Source organism: Microcebus murinus, chromosome X (assembly GCF_040939455.1).
Source record: "Microcebus murinus isolate Inina chromosome X, M.murinus_Inina_mat1.0, whole genome shotgun sequence".
NCBI lineage: Eukaryota > Metazoa > Chordata > Mammalia > Primates > Cheirogaleidae > Microcebus > Microcebus murinus.
This window is the reverse complement of record NC_134136.1, coordinates 51566268-51590165: the sequence shown is the minus strand read 5'-3', so window position 1 is coordinate 51590165 and position 23898 is coordinate 51566268. Positions and strand designations below refer to the sequence as shown.

Genomic DNA, 23898 nt, shown 5'->3' with positions numbered 1-23898 from the left:
TCATTAGAATGTATTGATTTTATAGTTATAGAAAACAGAACCATTTCAAAAACGTGCACAAGTTAACCCCAGAACATGTTTATCTCTAGAACCCATCATTATAAAAGAGTGTTACCTCATAATATGTATGTATCCTACTGTCGAAATTGATCAAGGATGTATTCTCATACCCTATCCATAGTGTCTTAAGAGGTTAGAAAAATCAAAAAATCTATCCCCCAAAAGTAGCTGTTTAAAAATATTTTCTACTAGAAAATGGGGCAAAGTCTGCAATTACATTGCTAAATCTGTATTTCAGTAGAGATTAAATAAGCATGGTGGGCCAGGTACAGTGGCTTATGCCTATAATCTTCGCACTCTGGGAGGCCAAGGTGGGAGGATCACTTGAGCTCAGGAGTTTGAGACCAGCCTGAGCAAGAGTGAGACCTCATCTCTACTAAAAATAGAAAGAATCTTCCCCACTATTGGGAGGCTGAGGCAGGAAGATGGCTTGAGCCCAGGTGTTTGAGGTTACAGTGAGCTACAATGATACCACTGCACTCTAGCTGGGGCAACAGAGCAAGACTCTGTTTCAAAAAAAAAAGCCTGGCACTTGTTACTTTAAGAAATGAGATAATTTGAAATGGCGACCAATCAGCAAACAAAATAAATTGTGGCTAATATCCCTTTATAAGAAAACCATGTATGATACTCAGTGAGGCCCCTAGTTTTATGTAGCATGGATGCCAGATGGTGACTAATCCCAACCTTGTTCTTTACCCAATTTCTGAGCTTCTTGTCATCTCATACTCTTTTGACATGTAGATCAGGGATGGGATGAGGTTCAAAGATAGAATGAGGATGTTTCTTTCATGTACTGCTTGATTTAAAATAATCTGAATATAAACCTTCTCACATTATCAAAATATCAGGTACCCTCTTCTTTTCTTTTCCATGTACTTGTTTTTTTGTTCTCTACCAAAATGCTAAATAGTTGGTAGATGTGCTGCAGGTCAAGATGTTGTGTTTGCATCTACGTATACCTCAGCGAGTGGGAGTGAGGTGGACCATGGAATAGACTGTTGGTATGAGGTTGGGTGTCATTTTCCTTGATTTTTTTTTTTTTAATTTTCTGCATCTGTGTTATAAAAAAAGTAGAAATTAGAAAATTTGTCATAAAAGAACTGCTTGATGTTGCTAAATCATGAATAAAAAATAAGATAGACCTATTAAGAAATGTGTTTTGGAACTAAAATTTAATTCAAATTCAAAGATACCATCTTGGAAAATACAATGAAAAGGCCAGAACATCTGCAAAAGATATAATTTACTCATGCCATTAGGGGAAAGATGTGACCAATAAGAAGAGGTCTTTGTATATAAAACAGGCCCTACTTTTCCCACTGACCTGTTTGATGATACATATATATAGTAATAGACAAAGATTTGAGTGAGTGGAATGATAATAGAAAGCACCAATGTGGGATAGACTGGCGATATACTTTTCTTTTTTTGGAAGGAGGATCGTTCTCTGTAACCCAGGCTGGAGTGTGCAGTGGCGCGAGCATAGCTTACTGCAGTCTTGAACTTCTGAGCTCAAGGGATCCTCCTGCCTCAGTCTCCTGAGTAGCTGGGACTACAAGCGCACACCACGACACCTGGTTATTTTTATTATTATTATTATTTTTTTAGGGATAGGGTCTCTCTATATGTTGCCTAGGCTGTGCTTGAACTCCTGTACTCAAGTGATACTGATCCTCTTGCTTCAGCCTCTGAGTTGCTGGGATTATAGGAATGAGCCACCACACCTGGCTAGACTGATGATATGCTTTATAAGGCCATGTTCACTGTGGCATATCTTATACAACAGGCAAATGTTAAGGTAGTGTCAATAATTATGTATTTTTGGGAATCCATGAGGAATGTGCTTTTTTAATATAATGGATACAGACATTATAATTCCTCCCTTTAGAAGGCTTCCAGACTAGAGAGGGCCATATGACATGCTGACATACAGTTCATTATAAAGAAGAATGAGTTTTTAAAATGTTGCTCAGACAGATTTAAGTATTGTTAGTGCACAGGACTGATATAGACAAGTCTAATCTGGAAAAGGTCTATGGCCCAAGTAAACCTTAAGATGAAATTTCTGGGAAAGGATTATGTTATTCAGACAGACTTGAAGCAGAGATATTGAAGACTGCTCAAGGCACCCTGCAATTTATATAATTTTATTTTTTTAAATTTATATATATTTTTTATTTCAGAATATTACTGGGGTACAAATGTTTAGGTTACATATATTGCCTTTGCCCCACCCAAGTCAGCAAGAAAAAATCAAACAACCCCATTAAAAAGTGGGCAAAGGACAGAACAGAAGCTTTCTAAAAGAAGACAGACTAATGGCCAACAGACATGAAAAAAAATTCTCAACATCTCTAATCATCAGGGAAATGCAAATCAAAACCACAATGAGATATCACTTAACTGCAGTGAGAATGGCCTTTATCAAAAAGTCCCCAAACAACAAATGTTGGAGTGGATGTGAAGAGAGAGGAACACTCATACACTGCTGGTGGGACTGCAAACTAGCGTATTATTTTCTAAGTTTAGAGAGGAGGAGTGCTGTCATAAGAAAAAGTTCATGAAGAAAGACTGATGGAGGATTTGGTTGAGTTTAGTACATGCTAATACTATGGTAGCACTATGTTATAAACTGGTACTATAAAGACTATTACACACTACCCACACAATTAGAAGATAACCATTCATTTCCATTTTGCTCATCTTCATTTTCTAGGATATTTGTAGCTTATAAAATAGGATAACCTGATTAAATTTAGTCCTTTGAATCACAAGGAATTCTAGATTATTTCCTTTTTAATTCTGGGAGAACTTAAGCCATCTGTTGCCTTGAAGCAGAGAGATTTAGTAATCAGGCACAGCAGTAAGAAGATATTTGTCTAGGGATGCTATTAATTAACAAACTTGGAAAACATTCTGCATTTCTTACCTTAAAGTCAAAGTACCCCTAACAAGTACATCGGACAATTAGATTAGAAAACCTGTCTTGGGTCAGATGCTCTTTATGTTCTGCTTTGGATCATGTAGAAGAAAATGTGAATAGAAGGCGTTGAATCCTTTACCAAGAAAAAGAAAAAGAAAAAGTAAATGACAAGAATTGTTGATTGTGAGGTCCCAAGTAAGTGTGCATTTAGAAGACCTCAATATTTCTAAACAAGCGGTATGAGGTATTTACATAATCCTTTTTCACTTAACAATAACTGTTCTCACCGTAAAGAAATGATAAATGTTTGAGGTGATGGATTTGCTAATTCCCCTGATTTGATCATTATACAATGTATACATGTATCAAAACGTCACATTGTACTCCATAGATATGTACAATTCTAGTCAATTAAAAATAAAAGAAAACTTTAAACAAACTGCCCTAGTGTCCTTTCTACTTAACTCCTAAATTTAAATTGGAAAATTTGAACAAAAATTTTTGAAAGAACTAGAACAATTTTTTAAAAATTAACTTTATTTAGTTATAATGGTTATGAAATAAAATAGACCCATTTTTAAGTTCATACATTGATGACTTTTGACAAATATATATATCCATGGACTCACCATCACTATTCAAGACATAGGATGTTTCCATCATCCCCTAAGATTCTCATGTGTCCCTTCCCAGTCAATTCTCACTATCCCCAACCTCAGGCAATCATGGATCTGCTTTCTGTCTCTATAGATTAGATTTGTCTTTTCTAGAATTTCATATTGGTGGGAAAATACAGTATTTACTCTTTTGTGTATGACTCCTTTTATTCAGAACAAAGATTTGTTTCTGTTTCTGTTTCCATATCCATGTGACATTTGGTATTATTCTTAATGTTAGACATTCTAATGGATGTGTATTGGTATTTCATTGTGATTTTAATGTTCATTTCACTGACTAATGATGTTGAGAATCTTTTTCATGTGCTTAATGGCCATTTGTATACCTTTTCAGTGAAGTATCACTTCAAATTTTTTGCCCATTTAAAAAAATTGGGTTGTTTGCCTTCTTATTACTGAGTTGTAAGAGTCCTGTATATATCCTAGATACAACTATTTTGCCAGATATATGTATTGCAAACATTTTCTCCCAGTCTGTGTTGCTTTTTTATTTCCTTAATGGCCCAAAACTTTTAATCTTGAGAAAGTTCAACTTAACTTTTCTTTAATGGCTACTGCTTTTTAGTGTCCTGTGTGGTCCTTACATACTTTAAGGTCATGACATTTTTCTCCTCTGTTTTCTTCTGGTAGTTTTATAGTTTTAGCTTTTACATTTGGGCCTATAATATATTTTGAGGTAATATTTGCATATGGCTTGAGATAAGGTTGAAATTTTATTTTTCCATATGGCTAGCTATGCAGCCATTATTTATTAAAATATTATCCCTTCCTAATTGAATTTTACCATTGAATTTTATTCAAAAATCATTTGACCATGTATATGTGTATCTATTTTTGAACTCCTTATTTTGTTCCATTGACCTACACATGTCTGTAATTATTCTAATACTACACTGTCTTGATTATTGTAGCTTGTATTAAGTCTTGAAATCAGTCCTCTAAATTTGTTCTTCTTTTTCAAAATCATTTAAGCTATTCTAGGTCCTTTGAATTTTCATATATTTTTTACAACCATATTGTCAATTTTCTACCACAGGAGTCTTGTGGGATTTTGACTGGGTTTGCTTAGAATTTATATCAATTTAAGGACAATTAATGTCTTAACAACTTGAGCCTTCCACCTATGAAAATGGTACCTCTCCATTTATTTAGATCTTTAATTTTTCTCAAAAGTGTTTTCTGATTTCCAGTGGTACAGGTCATGTTCTTTTGCTAAATTTATGCCTCTATATGAGAACAAACTTTTCAAATTAACTATCAAGAGAGAAGACAGAGCACAAATTATCCAGGAGTGCAACCTGTTTTTGTGAATTTGATTTAATTTTTGGTTGATACCAATAAGCTTTCTGTTTTGAAATTTAAAGTGTTCTGGTGAGTAATCCCAATTTGTATACATCTTTTTTTTTCAAGTTTTTGATATCAGTGTCTTTTAAGGAACCAGACATATATTCCCAAGGAGAATCTTCAAAGGAGCCTTTTACTTTTTCCTGAGGGTTGGCTTCCTAATATTTGATTACTTCTTCATACATTTTATTTGTTCATTGACTTATTGACATAAAGACCATAAAAATACTTTTCCTCCTTCAGAAGTCTCTTCCACATTAATAGCTTTAGCTAGCAGCTCTGTTACAGAAACTCACAAGCCCACATCTCCAGCACAATATTTTATCAAAACTCTACTTCTGGATCACCTACATTTTACTAGATATTTCCACATGTAAAGTTTTGTCAAATTAAGCATATCTGAAGCCAGATACCTCTCGTCTTACACACACACACACACACACACACACACAGTCTCAAAATATTAGTAAACAAACATATTGCTAGTATCTGGTATACAAAGATGAGTTCATAGCCTAATATAAAAGGTGTAAATGTAAACAAAGAGTTATTGTGTAGTCTGAAAAATTACATAATAGACGTAAAGAGAGCTTATTATGGAAGTACCTAACTAATGGGTAGATTCAGGCACTTCACAAAGAAGGTGATACCTAAACTGGGATCCCTCAAATTCATTTGTTGTCCATCAAGTTGAATAAATCATAAAATCAATAATTTTGTCATTGGTACTGTTAGTCCACTCCATGTTTGAAAACTTGGAGTCATTCTTGATTCCTTTCTTTCTCTTGCACATCAAGTTCAGTGACTAGATATTACCAGTTTTATGCAGTGTAGCACGATCATTAAATGTAATGACTCTGAAACTAGACTGACTATTTGAAACTTGATCCCTCTTCTTACTAGTTCTGTCTTTTGGCAAGTTACTCAACCTCTCTGTGTATCAGTTTCTTTATCTGTAAAATACAGATAATAACGATACCTACCTTCTAGGGTTATTACAAGGATAGCATAAGATAGAGAATATTAATTGGTTATCTCAATGCTGAGCCCATAGAGAAGCTTTTAATAAATATTCACAATTATCAATATACTTGTTATAGTATCACTTAAATATTCTCTTTCTTTGAGAGAGGTTTGATTCAAGGGGGAGGCTGGTGGTATGAAGTATGCCTAGATTATTTTAGCCAGGAAGTGTTTTTCTTTAAAAGACCAGTTACTGAGCCCCAATGTTGCACAGAGTTGGGGCTCAGTAACTGGTCTTTTAAAGAAACACTTCCTGGCTAAAATAATCTAGGCATACTTCACGGAAGGATATTTTAATTGGGGGGTGGTGTCAAGAGAAAAATACAAATATTTTTTTCTCTGATTCTGTCCTCCTCTGTCTGAATGCTATCAGCATCCCCACATCATACCACCAGCCTCCCCTTAGAATCAAACCTCTCTCAATCCTTAAACAACAAGCCCTCTGTCCTATTAGAGAAACACTGGTGTTGACTAATTGAGCTTGAGTGAAATGTGGTGGTAGAGAGGACATAGTTAAGCACAGATTTTGGAGGGCTCTGAATGTTAGCAATAATTATAATTATCATTTATTAATCATCTGATATGTTTGTTCTGGGCACTATGTAAAATGCTATATATGTGTTACCTTTTTAAAAAGCTTTCTATCAACCATATGAAGTATAAGTATTATTATTATCCTTATTTTACAAGATTAGGAGACTGAGGCAAAGATTAAGTAATTGCCCAAAATCACCAGCTGAAAATGACAGAGTAAAGACTAAAACCTAGATCTATAGGACCACAGAGTCTATGAACATGAGTGAATGAAGTATTGCCAATGGTGAGGTGGAGATAGAGAAGAGGAATTCAACTCTAAGGCATCTTCTGAGATAGAAAGATGATGCTAATGTGGCTGGTTAACTTGTTTGGTATTGGAGGCTAAGGCAGAGTGAAGTATGCAGGGTGCTGTTAAAGTTTCCAGCTTGCAAGATGTGGTTTGGGGGATATGGTAATCTTATTAACAGAGATGGGGAATTTAAGAAGGGAAAAGTGGTAGTGGGCATTAATGAATGTGGACTTGGATGTTTAGTGAACTTCAAGGTCTGAAATGAACAGGAGGTAATCACTAGAAAGTTATAAATACAGGTTGAAAGATCAAGACCAGACACACAGACCTGGAACCATCAGTATGGCAATAGTAGAAAGTGTGATTATGGATAAAATTACCTGCAGAGAATGTATAAAGGTAAAAGAGAAGACCATCAGGGATGAAGTATTCCTTTTTCTCAATTTTCAAGCAATTTCTTTGTTAAATATTATAAGCTTCCTAATGTCTTATTGTTATGTAGGGTTTTTTTTTTTAATTTCTCTAATCACTATTGGATTATCAGCTACTTAACGACAGGGACCTCTGATTAATTTCTACAAGCTAGCCAACATTTAGCAGGGAGCCTTGTACATAGTGTGAATTCACTTAATTGGGTTGTCCCGGAGCATGGGATGGCGTTAGGGATGGGACTCTGAGGGACATAGAGTGAGAGGCTTTGAATTGTCTGCTAGGAGTCAGAGTGACAACTATAAATTAGGAGCAATGGAGGCAAGAAGAAGGTGCCTACTGCTCAAGGGTTGGGGTGTTTCCTCCATTTAAATGCTGCAATATAGTTATGTCAAGAAGTATAAATGTGTTTTATTAGATAAACTCTACCACTTGTACTATGCTGTACACTTCATAAACATTGTTACATATGAAATCTAATTTTGTCAACAAGCCAACCCTACAAGATTCGTTTTATTCTATGTTGATGTTTGATAGAATTTTGTGAAGGCAGAGAGAAGTCCTTCAACTTGCACTTTCACATGCTGAAGAAAACTTCCAATTGTAGTAAATAACAAACTGGGTTTTTATTTGTTTTTAAATTTAAGAATATATTTCAACTATGCATCACAATATAGCTGTTTAAATGAACTATTCACTAATTGTTTCATGATTTGTGAAGACACAGGGCACTGAATAAAAGCTGTGTGTTGTTATTTTTTTGTTGCTAAAAGACAAAATCAATACTTGATTGCACTGAATGAGTATATCCAGCCATGCAAATCTTTAACCTCAGATTAACTAAATGTAATACCATGACCCAACCTACAATAGTAACATTTAGGAATTGAGAATGAACTAATGCCAAGCCTATTTGTGAAGTGTGGCATTGCACTGTTGCACTGCTGCCCAAGCTATTTTTCTGACTGTCATTTTGTCTGGAGTAGCTGAAGAATTATGTCAGCTGACTTTTAACAAATTGGCACGTCTGTGACTCTTCCATTTTTCCTACTTTCATTACTAATTTTATAACACAACTCATAAATGAGATGTTTCTACCCTCAGTAGTACTTTGCATCACATTAAAGGTTGTTTCCTTTGTTAATATTCCAAATGGTTTTGCAAATCACCGTTTCTTATATCCCTAAATATGCATTAAATCATTCAGAATTTCACAATTATATATTGAGTACCTGCATGTGTCAGGTAGCATACTAGGCATTAGAGCTATGGTGGTTTGCAAAACTGGCAAGAAACCTATCCATACATTCTATAATGGTGAAGACAGATAATATACAGACAAATACATAAGTAAACTAGATAGTTTGAAATAGTGATTTGTGCCATGAAGACAATAAAACAAGATAATGAGATAGAGTTATTTGGTGGTGGTAGTAGCAGAGAACTGAGAAACATTAAGATTGTCATCAGACAAGGTCTTTCTGAAGAGGTGATATTTGAGCTGAAACCTGAGTAATTGGAAGAACTCAGCCAGGCAAGGATATGGGAGAAGAGTGTCCCGGACAGAAGGAACAATGGCAAGTGCAAAGGCTCCAAGCTTAGAATGAGAGGTGGGCTTAAGGAACAGAAAGAAAGCCCATGTACATGGAGTGTGGTGAGGCAGGCTAGGAGTGAGTATATAATTTGAAGTTAGAAAACATGCAGAGTTTAGATCACTCAGAGACCCATATGTCATGATATGAAGCTTGGATTTGATTCCAAGGGCAGTGGGAGGTCCTTGCTGGGTTTACCTCTCTGGCTTCTGAAATTGGCCTTAAGGCCCCCGTGTTTTATGGTGGCCTGCTTTTTCCTGTAACAAATGACACCTAGGTTTCATTGGCCCAGATAACTTATTAGCTCTGACAGCAGAGAACCATCCTTTCTCTGCTGTCACTGCCCCTTCCCAATTGCACCTCTCCCTTTTCTGGCTCTTAGTGGGAATACCTCAGCAGAGGGGCATGTCCACAATTTGAGAATCAGATCAGAAAAAGATTCCCCTGAAGTAAAAGGCCACATGAATCTTCCTGGTGTAAGTAAGTGTAATTTCTTGAAGCAGCACTCATCAGACAGATGCATGAAGGTGTAGCTGCCAAGGTGGGGAAATAACTCCAGGAAGGCATCTATCTCAGAGGGAATTCATGGGAGATACCTGAAGTATCATTGATTTCAACATGTGCTTCATGAGAGGTATCAGGATGGTAGAAGATTTTGGTGTCTATGAAGAATTTTGAAAAAAGTGAGCTAGATAGAAATATAGGATTTCTGCATGCTCCCAGCTCGGTCCAAGGAAAAGAGACTGTGTGGTGGCTTTGAGTCCTAAGAAAGAAAGTCTCTGTTGTTTGGGATTCTGCCAGAGTGGGGTATAATTGCCTGTAGAATTCTCTAGTTCTAGATTCTGTGTACACCAAACTGTCTTCCTATTGTCAAAATAAACTCTTCCATTTGTACTATGCTGTACAATTCACAAACATTATCACATACCCAATCTAATTTCATCATCAAGTCAACCCTACAAGGTAGGTTTTATACTATGTTAAAGATTATGAAACTGAGGCCATAGAAAATGCCCCCCAAAATCAAACCCAGAATCAGCAGAGGAAAAGAAATAACAAAGCTCAGAGCAGAATTAAATGGAATGGAAATTAGAAAAAAAAAAACAATACCAAGGATCAACAAAACAAAAAGTTGGTTCTTTGAAAAGATATACAAAATCAACAGACCACTAGCAAGATTAACCAAAAATAAAAGAGAAAGGACTGAAATAACCTCAATCAGAAATGAAAAAGGAGAAATTACAGCTGATACCACAGAAATACAAAAAAGGTGTACCTACTCAACGGAAATGAAATTACTTTATCAAGAAGACACCTGCACTAGAATGTTTACTGCAGCACAATTCACAATCACAAAGATGTGGAATCAACCTAAGTGCCCATCAATTCATGAGTGGTTTAACAAAATGTGGTGTGTATATATACCATGGACTACTAGTCAGCCATAAAAAGGAATGGAATAATGTCTTTTGCAGCAACTTGGATGGAACTGGAGTCCATTATCCTAAGTGAAGTTTGTCAGGAATGGAAAAATAAATACTACATGTTCTCACTAATAAGTGGGAGCTAATAATGGGTACACATGGGCACAAAGAAATGCAAAGGACATTGGAAACTAAGAAGGAGGGAGAATGGGATGGGAGTGAGATATAAAAATTTACCTGTCAGGTCCAGTGAACGCTATCCAGGTGATGGACACACTGAAAGCCTTGACTTTAGCATTGTACAGTGTATCCATGTAACAAAAACATTCATACCCCCTTAATATTTTGAAATAAAAAATACAAAAAAATGTAATGAAGTATTGATATATACTGCAACGTGGATGAACCCTGGAAACATTATGCAATGTGAAAGAAGTAAATCACCAAAGGCCAAACATTGCATTATTGTACATTTCATATGAAAGATCATAAGAAATAAATATATAGACACAGAAAAAAAGTAAAATACCCCCAAGAAAATATCAATCTTTATACAAAATGTAGCAAAATGAATGAATATGGTGAATCTTAGAAATAGAGCTAACAGGATTTTTTTTATATAGTTCAGTTGTAGAAGATGAATAATAGAGCTTTTCTGTGATTGCTACAGACAGAAAAATTGATTTAGTTAAGGTTAGTCTATAGATGTTGCTGGAAAGCAGCTATTAATTCTTCAAATTATTTGTTGTGTTAGATTTCCTACACCTAAAATAAATTTTTTCAGAAATGCATTTCCTTTTCTTTCTATTTTTTCTTTGTAGTTCTAGTATTTCATCCTTGGTGTAGCTCTAGATTAAGTCATCCAATTGTGAATATTCTGTTTGCTGATATTAAGTACTTTGTTTAATAATGTAAAATGTTTTTTAATGTGAGAAAATTAGCTTTTTCCTTTAGTGTGTCATGAGATATGGTTGCGGATGGAGGGAACTGGACATTTTAAATGGAAGAAGCAGCTCTTACTAATGAAGAGTAGACTGCTGTTTCACAGTGACAGATGAGACCCAATGAGGTCTGGGAGTTTGTTAAGGACATTTGACAATGTCACAATTGGAGGGATGGAGCTACAAATAGATCTCAGCTTCCCTAGGCTTTTGTAATTACTGGTGTGCTACATGTAAATCACTTCCCTTTCACAGAATTGTTGTTCTTAAGGAAGACTTTGAGAAGTAACTGTGAAAGAGGTATTGAACTCATATTTATAGACCTCCTACAGTGTGCCTGGAACTGTGGCAAGATTTTTCTAAATGTTATACCATTCGCTTTCCACAAAAATATTAGGAGTAAGTGCTAAGCCCTTTTTGCAGATGAGAGGATGCCACTGACCCCTAAAAAGGTTAAGTACTTTGTTCAAGGGACAAAGCTGATAAGTGGGAGATCCCTGATTCCAACCTAGGTGACTCCAAAGCCTACCTTCTCTTTCTGTTACAGCCCTTGTCATGAGATGAATGAACTTTCTTAATGAAAATTGCTGATTTATTTGTATTTTTAAATATGGATCATAACCTCGCTTTTGAATGTCATTAAGTCTTAATTTTACATTAAACAAGAAGGATTGTCCTCCCGAATTCTGAAAATCAGATGGTTGAGTTATGAAAATATGTTTTATGGAACCACTCTTTTATAAATCTTCCTTCATCTATTAGGTTTAGTAGAGCAACTTCCTTTTAATATCATGATTTCTGGCTCTTTGATTAGCTGCTTCTTGGAATTTTCAAAATATCTACATGGTTTTAATAAAATATAGCCTTAAAAATGAGAAAAATCACACCATGAGTCAAAGAGAACTCCAAACACTCACTAGCATTGAAACCAAGGCACCGGATTATGCACTGAGGTACCATTAAGACTTGCAATATTAGTTCCAAATGAAAATAAAATGGGACTTGAAATGTACACAGCTTTCATGATGAATTTATAATATTGAAGCCAAATTAATTTATGGTACCCCTCTACAATATTTGTGTCAAAAAGAAAATTACTAGTGCAGAGAGAATCTAGGAAAAGCCAGTAAGAACTGAAAAGGGAAATCTTTATAATTGGATTTTTGAAAATTAGGAGTATATAAATTCAACACACAAACCTACCTTTTGCATTATAGTTATAAAAATTTTGACTGCAAAGGAAAATATATTTGCAATGTTGAATCTGCTACTTCAATGAGAATAACTTATTGAGATTCAAAATATGGGATTTTAAAGTAATTAGAAATTGGAATTATTTTCAGCATGGATGTTTGTTAGTTTGTTTTCTATACTTCAGCAGAATTTCCTCACAATTTTGGCTTAAGTATCCATCTCCAGGACATAATCTTGCAAGATCACCTCTCACACTTATCTCTTGGTGACTGGGTTTTGAGATGGGACATTATGAACTTGGTCTGACAACTTAATAAGATGTAATAAGACCTGAAATAGGAACAATGCCCTTTCAACTGAGAAGATCTAGATAGGGACAGAATCTTTTCAAGGGTATGTCTAACTAAATTCCCTTTAGGACTTCCCTCTAAAACATTAAATGTCTTTTCCTGTTTCAAACTAGAATGTGATCAGTTGGAATATTGGCGAGGAACAGGTCATTAGTGAAAACTCCAATGAAGACAACTGGCTTTGGGTTTGATTTTCCTGTTTTTGCGGTTAGCTTAGCACCAGATGGTGCCCTAGTGAGTTCTGTATAAGTAATACAATCATAGGGTTGAGTGATTCTCTACCAGTCACAGACTCAAGCAGAAAATAGCACTTGTCTCTCCACACAAGCTCATGTAGATTCTCTTATTGCTGAATTGTTCTTATGCAGCTCTAACCCTGAAATTGTTGTTATGGCTAGCATTTTTTCCGTTTCTTTATTGAGCAGGCAAGCAGCCAAATCCTCACTCTGACCAGGAGGGAAGAGCTGCTGGATTTGAGGATCTTTAGTTGATATATCTATCCATTGCAAAAAGGAAAGACAAAGAAGCAAAAATCTCTGCATTTCCTCTATTGTTCATGAAAGAAAAGGGTGGCCCTAACACTCCCTTGACAGTTGGTGCACATTAGGGGGTGATGGAACTGGCTTTGCTTACAGAAGCCCTGTGACAATCTCTTACAGGCTTTCAAAGGTCTAGCTTAAGTGCCAACTCTAGGCTGTGACGCTCAGTGATCCTTTTCCGGGTTCATATTATAATTACAGTTTGTACCTCCAGATCTATTCTAGCTCTTCATTATGTACTGTTGGGTATTATTCCTTCTCCACTCTTCTCTTCTTCGATGTAAGTCTTGTCTCACCTACAAGATTGTAAGTATCTCAAATTTATTTGCTTACAGCCTGCGCTGCTTAACACAGAATTAGGTATTGAATAACTGTTTGTTGGCTTGATAACACATATGTGGGTCACAGTTCCTACACATTGGAGCATAGTTTTAAGGGTTAGTATCCTATTGAATGAACAGAGTACATACATTGTAACATAAAAGATTCTAGTTTCTTAAAATTTAAAAAGAAAAAGCTTCTGCTCTTCCCTTTCTCTTTACTGTCCTGAAGATTTGACCCATATAATAACAAACCACAGAAAAGGTGATGTAGCACATTGGCAAAAAAAAAAAAAAAACGCGGGGGGGGGGGGCAGAATCACTAAGAAACTTTCTTCTTTTGAAACATCCTCTATTTTTACGTTGGAAGCAAAAATAATCATACAGTGTGCCCAACCTTCACATAGACCTGCAATAAAATTGATCCACTCCAGTGTCTTTCTAAGCAAACTTGGGGCTCCATTTCCAAGTAATTGTTGTTTCTTGTGTATTAGATGTTTTGGGTGTCCTCAAAAAGGTCATTAGGGTATTCAGACCAGGATATTTAAACCAATGATTCATTAATCGTATCCAAATGATCCATTTCACATATTCACTATTTACCACAGTATTTTATGGTCTGCAGCAGGGTTCCCAAAGTATGTCCTGTGGAATATTACTATTCCATAAAATATCAATAGATGTCCCTTGGGAGAAAAATGTTTGTTTGGAGAAATGTTATGTACTTTGTATAGCTCTTGGGGCATCATATAGCATATTAAAGGCTTTGAAGATTCATGCAGCAAAAAGATCTGTTTAATTTGTTTAACTTGACATTAGCAAGCATATTTGACCTTAGGAAAGGAAATAGCATTTAGTGAGTTCTGTGCCAGGCGTCCATTAGCTATCGAATCTTTATTCTAAGACTCTAAATTAGGTAGTATTATCTATATTTAAAGATGAAGAATTGAGGTTACACTATATAAAAGGACTTTTTCTAGATCATACAGTGACAGAGTCTTGTATAGAGAGTTCTTATGTTGACTGTGCCATCAGTTTACGGCCATGACAATTTTGAGCCAACAACTCAATCTTGTCTTAATTTCCTTATCTGTTAGTCACATTTAAATAAAGTTGATTTCAAGATGAAATGAATTGAATTTATATTACTATATTTTGAAAAAGAAGTGCTGCACAAGTAGCATTCCTATTTTACAAAATTAGTCCTAGGAAACAACATACATACTGAAAACATATAATGCTAAGTGCTAGACTTTTGAGAGCAAAAGTAAACAAGCAAACAAAAAAAAAATAGTTGTAGCTGTCCTGAGTGGTCACTGGAACATACAAATCATTTAATACATATTGCGTATTAAATTGGTATTGTGAGACTGTTAGACTCATGGACTGATCAATTTTAGTAGTACGGCATTAAGGCACCAAGGATACTGTTATGAAATATTAGGTCTAGAAATATGTTATGACTAGACATTGGAGCTTTGATCCTTAATTGCAACTTTCCTTGCTTCTACCGCTTTAAGGCAGAATCTGAGCTTCTTTTGTTTTACTTTTGTATCATTAAGTAGGCACTATAGAAACTACTTGTGGCTGTGCCTCACTCTACCTACTCCACAATATGGTACTTGATTCTTAGGACTCCATTGTCTCTCTCAGCTTGTCAAATTCACTATATGAGGTAAACTCATTTCTATTTGGTCCTTTGTAAGTTTAACTTTTAATTATTTTGATGTAGCTACATTTCTTCCTAAGTTTTGAGAGTCTTTAAAATTGTTCTACTTGTAAATTCTATACATACATATATAAATAAATAACACAATTTATATTCCACATACCAACCTGAATGTGGAGATGGGTTTATGACAAAGGGGAAGAGGACTGCTAATTAGACGTCTGCCTTGCCAAATTAGAAACTGATTTCCTTGTTACCCAAGTTGAACTGAATCCTGTTTTCAATCTAGAAGTAATTACCAAGGCAGTGCACAATTGAAGTGAGGCAGACTTCATTTTGCATTCTGCATCCCTGAACTGTCATTAGCTGATATCATAAATATTGATATATAGTATAAAACTCCAAGTTTATTAAAAGAATAATTTAGAAGTTCATAGTGGTTTTATCATCCAAGGTTCTACCATTCTCAGAAGTGTGATGAGTGTTTTTGTGGTTTTCCTAGATTTTGTATTTATGAGTTGTTTATGGCTATGACATTATTTTATGCCAGAATTCATTAACCTTTAAAAAGTTTCCAATATGGTGCGGCCCTATTGTCACCTCTGGTTTCTAGACACACAGAATGCATCCTAAGAAGAAGAAATGGAACTGATAGCATTCAGATTCACTGGAAACTACTTTCTTTGGCCATGTGGTCTCTGAGGCATAGTGCTGGATGCGCTGGAGAGGGCAGAATTGCCTGTGATGTGATGACATTCTAGTTTCTTTGTTCCAGCCCCAAATTACAAGCTCATTCTCTGATAACTGTGATTTCTTGAAAGGTGTACATACATCTCTTTACTGTAAGGAATAGAAGAGGAATAATGCCACTATTTAAAGAATGGTTTCAATATATAAGAAAGGGTAATTGCCACAGAATCTGTGCATAGCCTAAATGAGTTTATACTCTGACAAAAGCATTTCTCCAACAGCAACTCCCTGGGTAGATTAATGCTTCTGTCTGGGTTCTGCTCAACAGAGCTTAGGGGACTGAATGGGATAGACAATAGAAAACAAACAGACAAACAAACAAAAGGCTCTTCCACCCTGTCGAAACCCTTTCTCATTGTGCAGCTCAAAAAGTGAAGCAACTATCAGAAATACCTCTTAATACCACATCAAATACTGAGCCTTCTGCTGCTAAGCAGTGACTTAGGAAGTACTGGGGCTGAAGCAAGAAGTATTTTAATATTGATTCTGGCCTGAAATAAATGTTTATGTCCTTGAAATAATTTGTTGTTGTTGGTTTATTCATTATATATATATATATATATATATATATATATATATATATATATATATATAAAATGGGAAGTCCTTTGGTCTCCTTCAAGTTCTGGATGGGCTAATTAGCCATTTTGTAAACCAATATAATACAGTATTTCATCTGGATAAATTAATTTATAGTCTTGCATTGAAATGTAATTAAAATGTTGTTGCAACTAGTTTTTAGTCTCTAATCAGCAATTGCTGTTACTCTGTACATGAATTGGATGGTAAATTTCATTAGCTTGTTTTCCTGGGCAAAAGATAGTATCTAATCACAGTCTCTGATCCACAGAGCTGCAGAGCAAGCCTTTGGCTTCAGCTTGCTAAGCAAAAGTTGTCTATGTCCCATTATTAAAGGTATAGGAGAAAAGATGCTCTTTTTGCTTTGATATTATGTTCTTCATTTTCTTGATGTTGTTTTTCTGCTGACAATTCCTATCTTATGCACTTGAAAAAAAGCTATTTTTGTGCAATTTAAACCAATATTCACTTATTTTGTTCTTCCTATATAAATGCCAAGTACAATTGCAATCAATCCATCAGTTTGTATGCCGATGCTATTTAAAAGTAAATTTGAGCATTGAAGCTTCATTCATTCATTTATTCTGTTACTCAACAAATATTTTTGTATGTCTACACTGTTCAAATTATTGTGCTAAATAGGCCCAATGGTGTTTTTTGAGGACATAGCAAGACAAGGACAAGTGCTTAAGTTTAAAATTTGAAGTTAGAAAAGTTAAAATTTTAAAATATCAGATTTTTTAGCAGAAGGAGGCCAAATTGGTTACAGCATATTTATTAGTAAGCATGGTACATTTTCACAACTGTAATTGTTAGTAACTAATTGTGAAAGCAGCAACAATATTTGCTAAACTAGTGACTTTATTGGAAATTTAAATTGCTTGACTGTTAGCCCTTAAAAACAAAAAAAAACAAAAAAAACACTGACAGACTTTTCTGTAATGGTCTGTGCAATCATATGATTCACATTGCTAAGCTTTTTTTCTGGTAAGGCATATTACCTCAGGATCAAAATAAGAAATACTGTACTCTGTTTGTGTCACACACTTCAATTTTGACACATTTAGTAGATTAAATTGAAGGAATTAAAAATCAGTGGGGTTTTGGGTTGTGAGAAGTTTTTTTTAGAATTTTTGGTAACAGCTCTTTGCACCTTAGGTGATATTTCATAAAATGCTTTGTGTTACTTTACAACATTGCTTGAATTTGTAGAAATGAGGTTTGTGACTATTTCTACATGTACACACACAAACACACACACATACACACACATACTCCAGTTGAAAAAAAAAAAGAAGACTGGGTCTATTCAGAACCTGTAGAGACAACATAGTTAATGAGTCCACGGCTAATTCAAAGTCCATCTTCCTGATTGGTTAGAGGATTGACCAATAAAATACTCTGGAGTGTGCGTTGGTTTACATGATCATGATCCTGAAAGGTGGGAAAACACCTCAACTAAACTTGTTCTCAGGCATCAATCAGGTTACAACCATCACTCAGTATCAGAAACCTGGTGTTCAGTAGGGAAGACCTAAATGGATAGCCAGCTTTCTAATATGAGGATAGGATGGTGGTGGTTGGTGAGTCTGGAGACTGGAAAGCCATGGAGGGCAGGGCTGTGCTCTTGTATGGCAGCTGAGCATGCACAACTGGGTGCCTCTCTTTAACTCCTCTATCTTAACAGGCTGTTGTTTACATACTGTTCTCTCTAACATCTTTTCACCAATATATTAAAGCAGGTGAAAAGCCAGCCCCTTTTAAGCATGTGCTCATTGGAGGAACTGTTTTTTCCCATTATTCTGCTACTACTGTAGTAGTTCTCTAGAGAAGTTTCCCTCACCAGAAAAACTGATCCAGATGTCATAAGGAATTGGGGCTATTTATTAGGTCTAGGTAAACAAGTATTATGGACTTTCAGGGTAAGATAAACCTTATGGTTATTTAGGCCAACACTCAACAGATGTTTGGATCTCTTCTATTTTTTATAAGAGTTTCACTTACAGATAACTTGTTGCCTCCTGAGACAGAACTTATTCAGTGTTTCCTCAGGGGTGTTCTCGTTAACACCATCCTCAAGAGATACTCTACAAAGAAGTGTTCTATGTTCAAATAAGTTTGAGAAGCAATAATTACCATATAGGCTTTGAGTATTCCTGAAGAAAATAAACCTGTTCAAATTAACCTGGAATTTCCCTGAACTGATTTGATCATGAAAGCTCTTTGTCCAACACAGCATACTTTAGTATTCCACTCCAAAGAAAACTCATCATTATATGTTTTTCCAGATAATACATATTTATTAAAGCAATGTAAAATGGAAATGGCTTTTTGGACTTGTATCAAGCCGATCTTTGTCTCCTTGAGTCTTATTCTTTAGCACAACTTGCTGTTTAGCCATATCTTCGTGTTTTGCTTGGCGTGGCTTTTTGGACTTAAGTATTGGTCTTCTTTTCAACATTTTCATCTTGTCGGATCCAGCCCAGCCCACCTCTCCAGCTTGTGTTTTGGATCCTGGCTCTGTCATCTTGTACATTCATCGGCAGTTGGAGATCTGTGCTACTCACTAATGTCACGAGCATGCCCTCTACCTCTTTATTCAAGTTGTTGATTGGAAATGATGAGCAGGACTGGGCAAGGTTGGTATCATTCTAAAAATCATCACCTTTTGGTTCTAATCTAATCTCCCTAATTAGTAACAAATTCTTCAGAAGAGAGTCTCCCATGCCTCTAGTCTTTGTGGTTTGCAAACTTTTTTCATCTTTCCCTATTTTTAGTTCTCCAAATTTTTCTAAAATAAAACTAGTAATAATCTGTTTTCTAAATATAGTGGCTCATCAACTCTTAATAAAGCGAATGCTATCTCTTTTAGAGAAGTAATGTTGGTTAAAATCCTGCTTCATATTTTGCAGGAAATATTTTTGGGATGTCTTATCCATGGTGTCTTTCTGTGCCTAGATAAATTTGTTTGTGTGGCTCCAATATATTTGTATGGTAATTTTCTATCTGAAGGAATAGTCTCTTGAAATTGTATACACTAATTAGTGTAGTTTGTAAAATAATAGATACTTTTGAATGTGTGGGAGGTAAGGCTTTCAAATGAAGCATTTAAATATAATTGCTATTTAAACACCGTTTCACTTAAAAGATGTATATTAATTAATTATTCTATAACTGCAGGTTTGGGGTGGTCTATTGTTAATTAATCTCTATACAAAACAAAAATATTAATGTGTTGCCTAAACTTACTCTAGACATCCTATTTTTAGTATACTTTATTTATATTTATGCAAGTATATTTGCAAAGGTTTATCCCCAACTATTTATTTCCACTAAATTGAACCCCAGAGAAGATATTTTTGTTTTGTTTGCAAATCACTAGGGTAATATCAATGAGATTTTGAGTGTACTTTTTAATATCAGAGGACCTTTAAATTTTCATTGTTAAGGTCAACTTAGAAAAGAGTGTGTCAGAAACAGTAAAGAGCTCAAGTTCTGACACTGAAAAGACCTGAGTTCATGATTGACACCATGCCATTTTCTAGCTGAGACACCTTGAATAAGTTATTTCATGTGTCTGTATCTCAGTTCCTCATTTGTAAAATAGAAATCAGGATGATGATGGACACCTACCTCATAGGATTGCTGTAAACATTACAAGAAGAATATTCAAGTAAAATGCTTACCACACTGCCTTACGTACATTAAGAATTAGATAAGTGCTTATCAAGTCCTTAAGTTTTATCTATAGATATCCAGGAAAAGTTAGCATGTTAAAAGTCAGTTTTATTTGCACAGGGCTCTGGCAATCAACATGGTCATATTTCTCAAAAGTCTTCTATTTTCATGCTGACTGTGGATTATATTATCTGACTCATACAACATGGAAGCATGTTTGAAATTCAGATCATTCCAGAAAACCTATTTCACAGGCACCATACCAATAGCACCCAAAACATATCTCAGTCATAATACTTATCACATTGGGCTGAAATACATATTGTAAATAGGATAATAGGTTCTACCACTTGCATGGTACAAGCAGCATGTAGGAAAACAAACAACAAATAAAGCAAAAAAAAAAAAAACAGGCCCTTCCCATTGAACACCACACTTTTCAGAATTTGTTAAGATAGAAATGAACTTCTTCAAGATAATTTAAATTTAGGATGCGGCTCTGGATATTTTGTTTCCCTATCAAAGCCAGCTAATTAGATTAAAATTTTGTCTGGATATTTTTCATTTCTTAGGTATAGCAGGTTGTACCATGGCTCTGAGTAAAATGTTTTTGGGTGGACATTTAAAAGACTGAGGTTTAATGATCACCAATTCTGTAAGGATTCAGGGGAAGAGACCAGCCAGCAGCCCATGTCCTCTGAAGAAACAACCTCAGAATATGTTTAAATAAAAAGAATGTTCTCTCTCTCATTCTCTTTCTCTTGGGTGAAGAGTTGTTTTAATATACCAGATTTAAAAAGCCAACTCTAGGGCCGGGCGCGGTGGCTCACGCCTGTAATCCTAGCTCTCTGGGAGGCCGAGGCGGGCGGATTGCTCAAGGTCAGGAGTTCGAAACCAGCCTGAGCAAGAGCGAGACCCCGTCTCTACTATAAATAGAAAGAAATTAATTGGCCAACTAATATATATAGAAAAAATTAGCCGGGCATGGTGGCGCATGCCTGTAGTCCCAGCCACTTGGGAGGCTGAGGCAGAAGGATTGCTTGAGCCCAGGAGTTTGAGGTTGCTGTGAGCTAGGCTGATGCCACGGCACTCATTCTAGCCTAGGCAACAAAGCGAGACTCTGTCTCAAAAAAAAAAAAAATAAATAAAAAGCCAACTCTATTTAGAAACCAAGGAATTCATAAAGATAAAAAGATAATAAACAACATTTTTATTTCTTAAAAAAAGAAAAGAAAAGAAACAACTTCAAAGAACAAATCCAGTAGATGGTATCAGTCAGTCAGCAGAGCCTCAGGGATTCTGGTGCAAATTCTTTTCTGTACAAGGAGGTTCTGCTGAGGGGACATGAGTTTGACTAAAATATAACCTGCATTCCACTCACTGTGGGCCCTTTGTAGTTGATTGTTCTGCCTGAAGGTGGCACCTTGTGGTAATTCTTCCACCCAGAGGAGGAGTCTTGTGCTATATTGCACTAAGGTATTTCAAAAAGAGTAAAGACCTGGCAATCAGTTTCTACTCATGAGCCTTCTTCTACCTGTACCTTGAAAGGACAGGACCCTTTAATAGAGAAGTTGGCCTATTTTAGGAGCTGAGAAGCGATAACCTGGTCCCTCCGAGAATGATGGTCTTGGTTCCACAGTATTTCTAGAAATGATACAAGGATTAACCTTAGTAGTATATAAGAAAAAGAACTTGGACTTTGCAGTTAGAATCGCCTAGTATTTTAATCCTAATTTCAACATTACTTGCTTTGTGACCTTGGACAAGTTAATGGAAAATGTAAGATGTATAAATAAATCAGATTGATTTTCTATAACATTTTAAATGGTCATATATATGCTATAAATGTTATTAAATTTCAATGAAATTTGGTACATGGGTAGAAAGAAATGAATGATTTATGAAACAAAGAAATGACTCTCTTTGCTTTTTAAAGCAAAATAGTCATTCTACCTACAATATTTACCTTAGGTAAAATTCACCTCTGGTACACATTGACTGATAGAATTTATGTATGATTCTTTACAATTGTGTGAATTCAGGAATTCAGAAAACCATTTCTTATATAATGATTGCCTCTGGGACTTAGAGAAAGTAACTCCTTGTGCTATAATCTGGCCCCTTAGGATTTGAGCTGCAGAGGGGAGATGCCCCACACAGCTAGATTTTGAATAATTTGAGTTTTGAGAGAGTAGATGAGATCACAGAAATCAGTTGATGCTGTGTCTACTGTGCTAATCTTCCAAACCCATTTTAGAAATTGACAGGTGGCCTACACGACTCCTAGTCTCTTAACAAGGTTCTTTTTCTTTAATTTCCCAAGTAGAAATAGTTCTGTGAAGAAGAGCCCATTAAATATAGAATACACTTACCAGCAGTAATATTCCAAGGTTGTTATTCACATAGGAATGGGAAAAGCAACTGGAGGTTCTAGGTAGCTTTCGTTGTTAGAATATGCAGTACATTAAGTGATTCTGCAATGGTTAGTCAGGCATTAGTTGTTCTGCAAGAATCCTAAAATGTAGCCTAAGAATAAATAACACAAAAGCAAACTCCAATAATATCCTTATATTTCTTACTAGTCCTAGGATTATGGGAAGAAGCTGTCTAGAAAATTATTTCCTTTCATTGTATATACTTTTATTAAATAATATTGAATCATAAATAATGTTCTATGTGTTGTTCGCTGGTTCTTTTTATAATTTTATCTGTGATTCACATATTTCATTCTGTTCTGTATCTGTTCCTTGTTATTTTTGGTGGGACTTGGGTCAGAACCCACATTAACTTATGATTTCCTTGGTTCACAAATTCCTACTTCTCTGGAGCACTTTATACCCATGTTAGACCATAGAATTAAGCTTTATCCCAAAATTGTTTTTTCTTTCATCTACATTTCTTAATATCACATCTGTTGTTGGATTTTACTTCCTTAAAAAAGTATTGTTTTTCATATAACTCCTTTTAATGTGTCTTTGGGTTTTTGTTGTTGTTATTTCCTTTGATGACATTTTTTGAGTAATACGAAATTATTTCTACAACTTCTTTTGGCTGCTATAAAGTCTACAAAGATTTAACTGCAAAGTAATGTCAGGAAGAATAATAATTTTATAATGCATAAAACATTCAATCAAGTTTAACATGACTATTGCCCTTCCTTTTCTTGATTGAATAGCTTCCTTCTGTTGGGATCCTTAAACTGACAAGCTAGTTAGGCAGGGAATGTATTTGTTTGGTAGATTGCTTGAGTTGTCACATTCTAGAGAGCTCTACTTTGATGTGTGCTTTGGTTAAAAGAAATTCATACACAAGGGAGGGAGGGGCATAATTCCAGCAGTCACTAGAGATTATTTGGAATTTTTTCTACTTTCCCAAGGATATCTTTCTATTCAAAATATCACATTTGGCCGGGTGCAGTGGCTCACGCCTGTAATCCTAGCACTCTGGGAGGCCGAGGCGGGTGCATTGCTTGAAGTCAGGAGTTCAAAACCAGCCTGAGCAAGAGCGAGACCTGTCTCTACTATAAATAGAAAGAAATTAATTGGCCAACTAATATATATATGGAAAAAATCAGCTG

General features: G+C 35.4%; 1 protein-coding gene across 4 annotated transcripts in view; it reads left to right on the top strand.

Annotated features, from left to right (window-relative positions):
• TENM1 (teneurin transmembrane protein 1) overlaps nt 1-23898 on the top strand; it is a 779956-nt gene that overhangs the window by 89084 nt on the left and 666974 nt on the right. Inside the window, exon 1 of one of the 4 annotated variants that reach the window (XM_012759559.3) lies at nt 6296-13631. The exons of the other annotated variants lie outside the window; for them this stretch is intronic. The gene's annotated coding sequence lies outside the window, so the exon portion shown is untranslated. Of the gene's footprint in view, nt 1-6295; nt 13632-23898 lie in introns of those variants that run through there. 4 annotated transcript variants of the gene reach the window in all.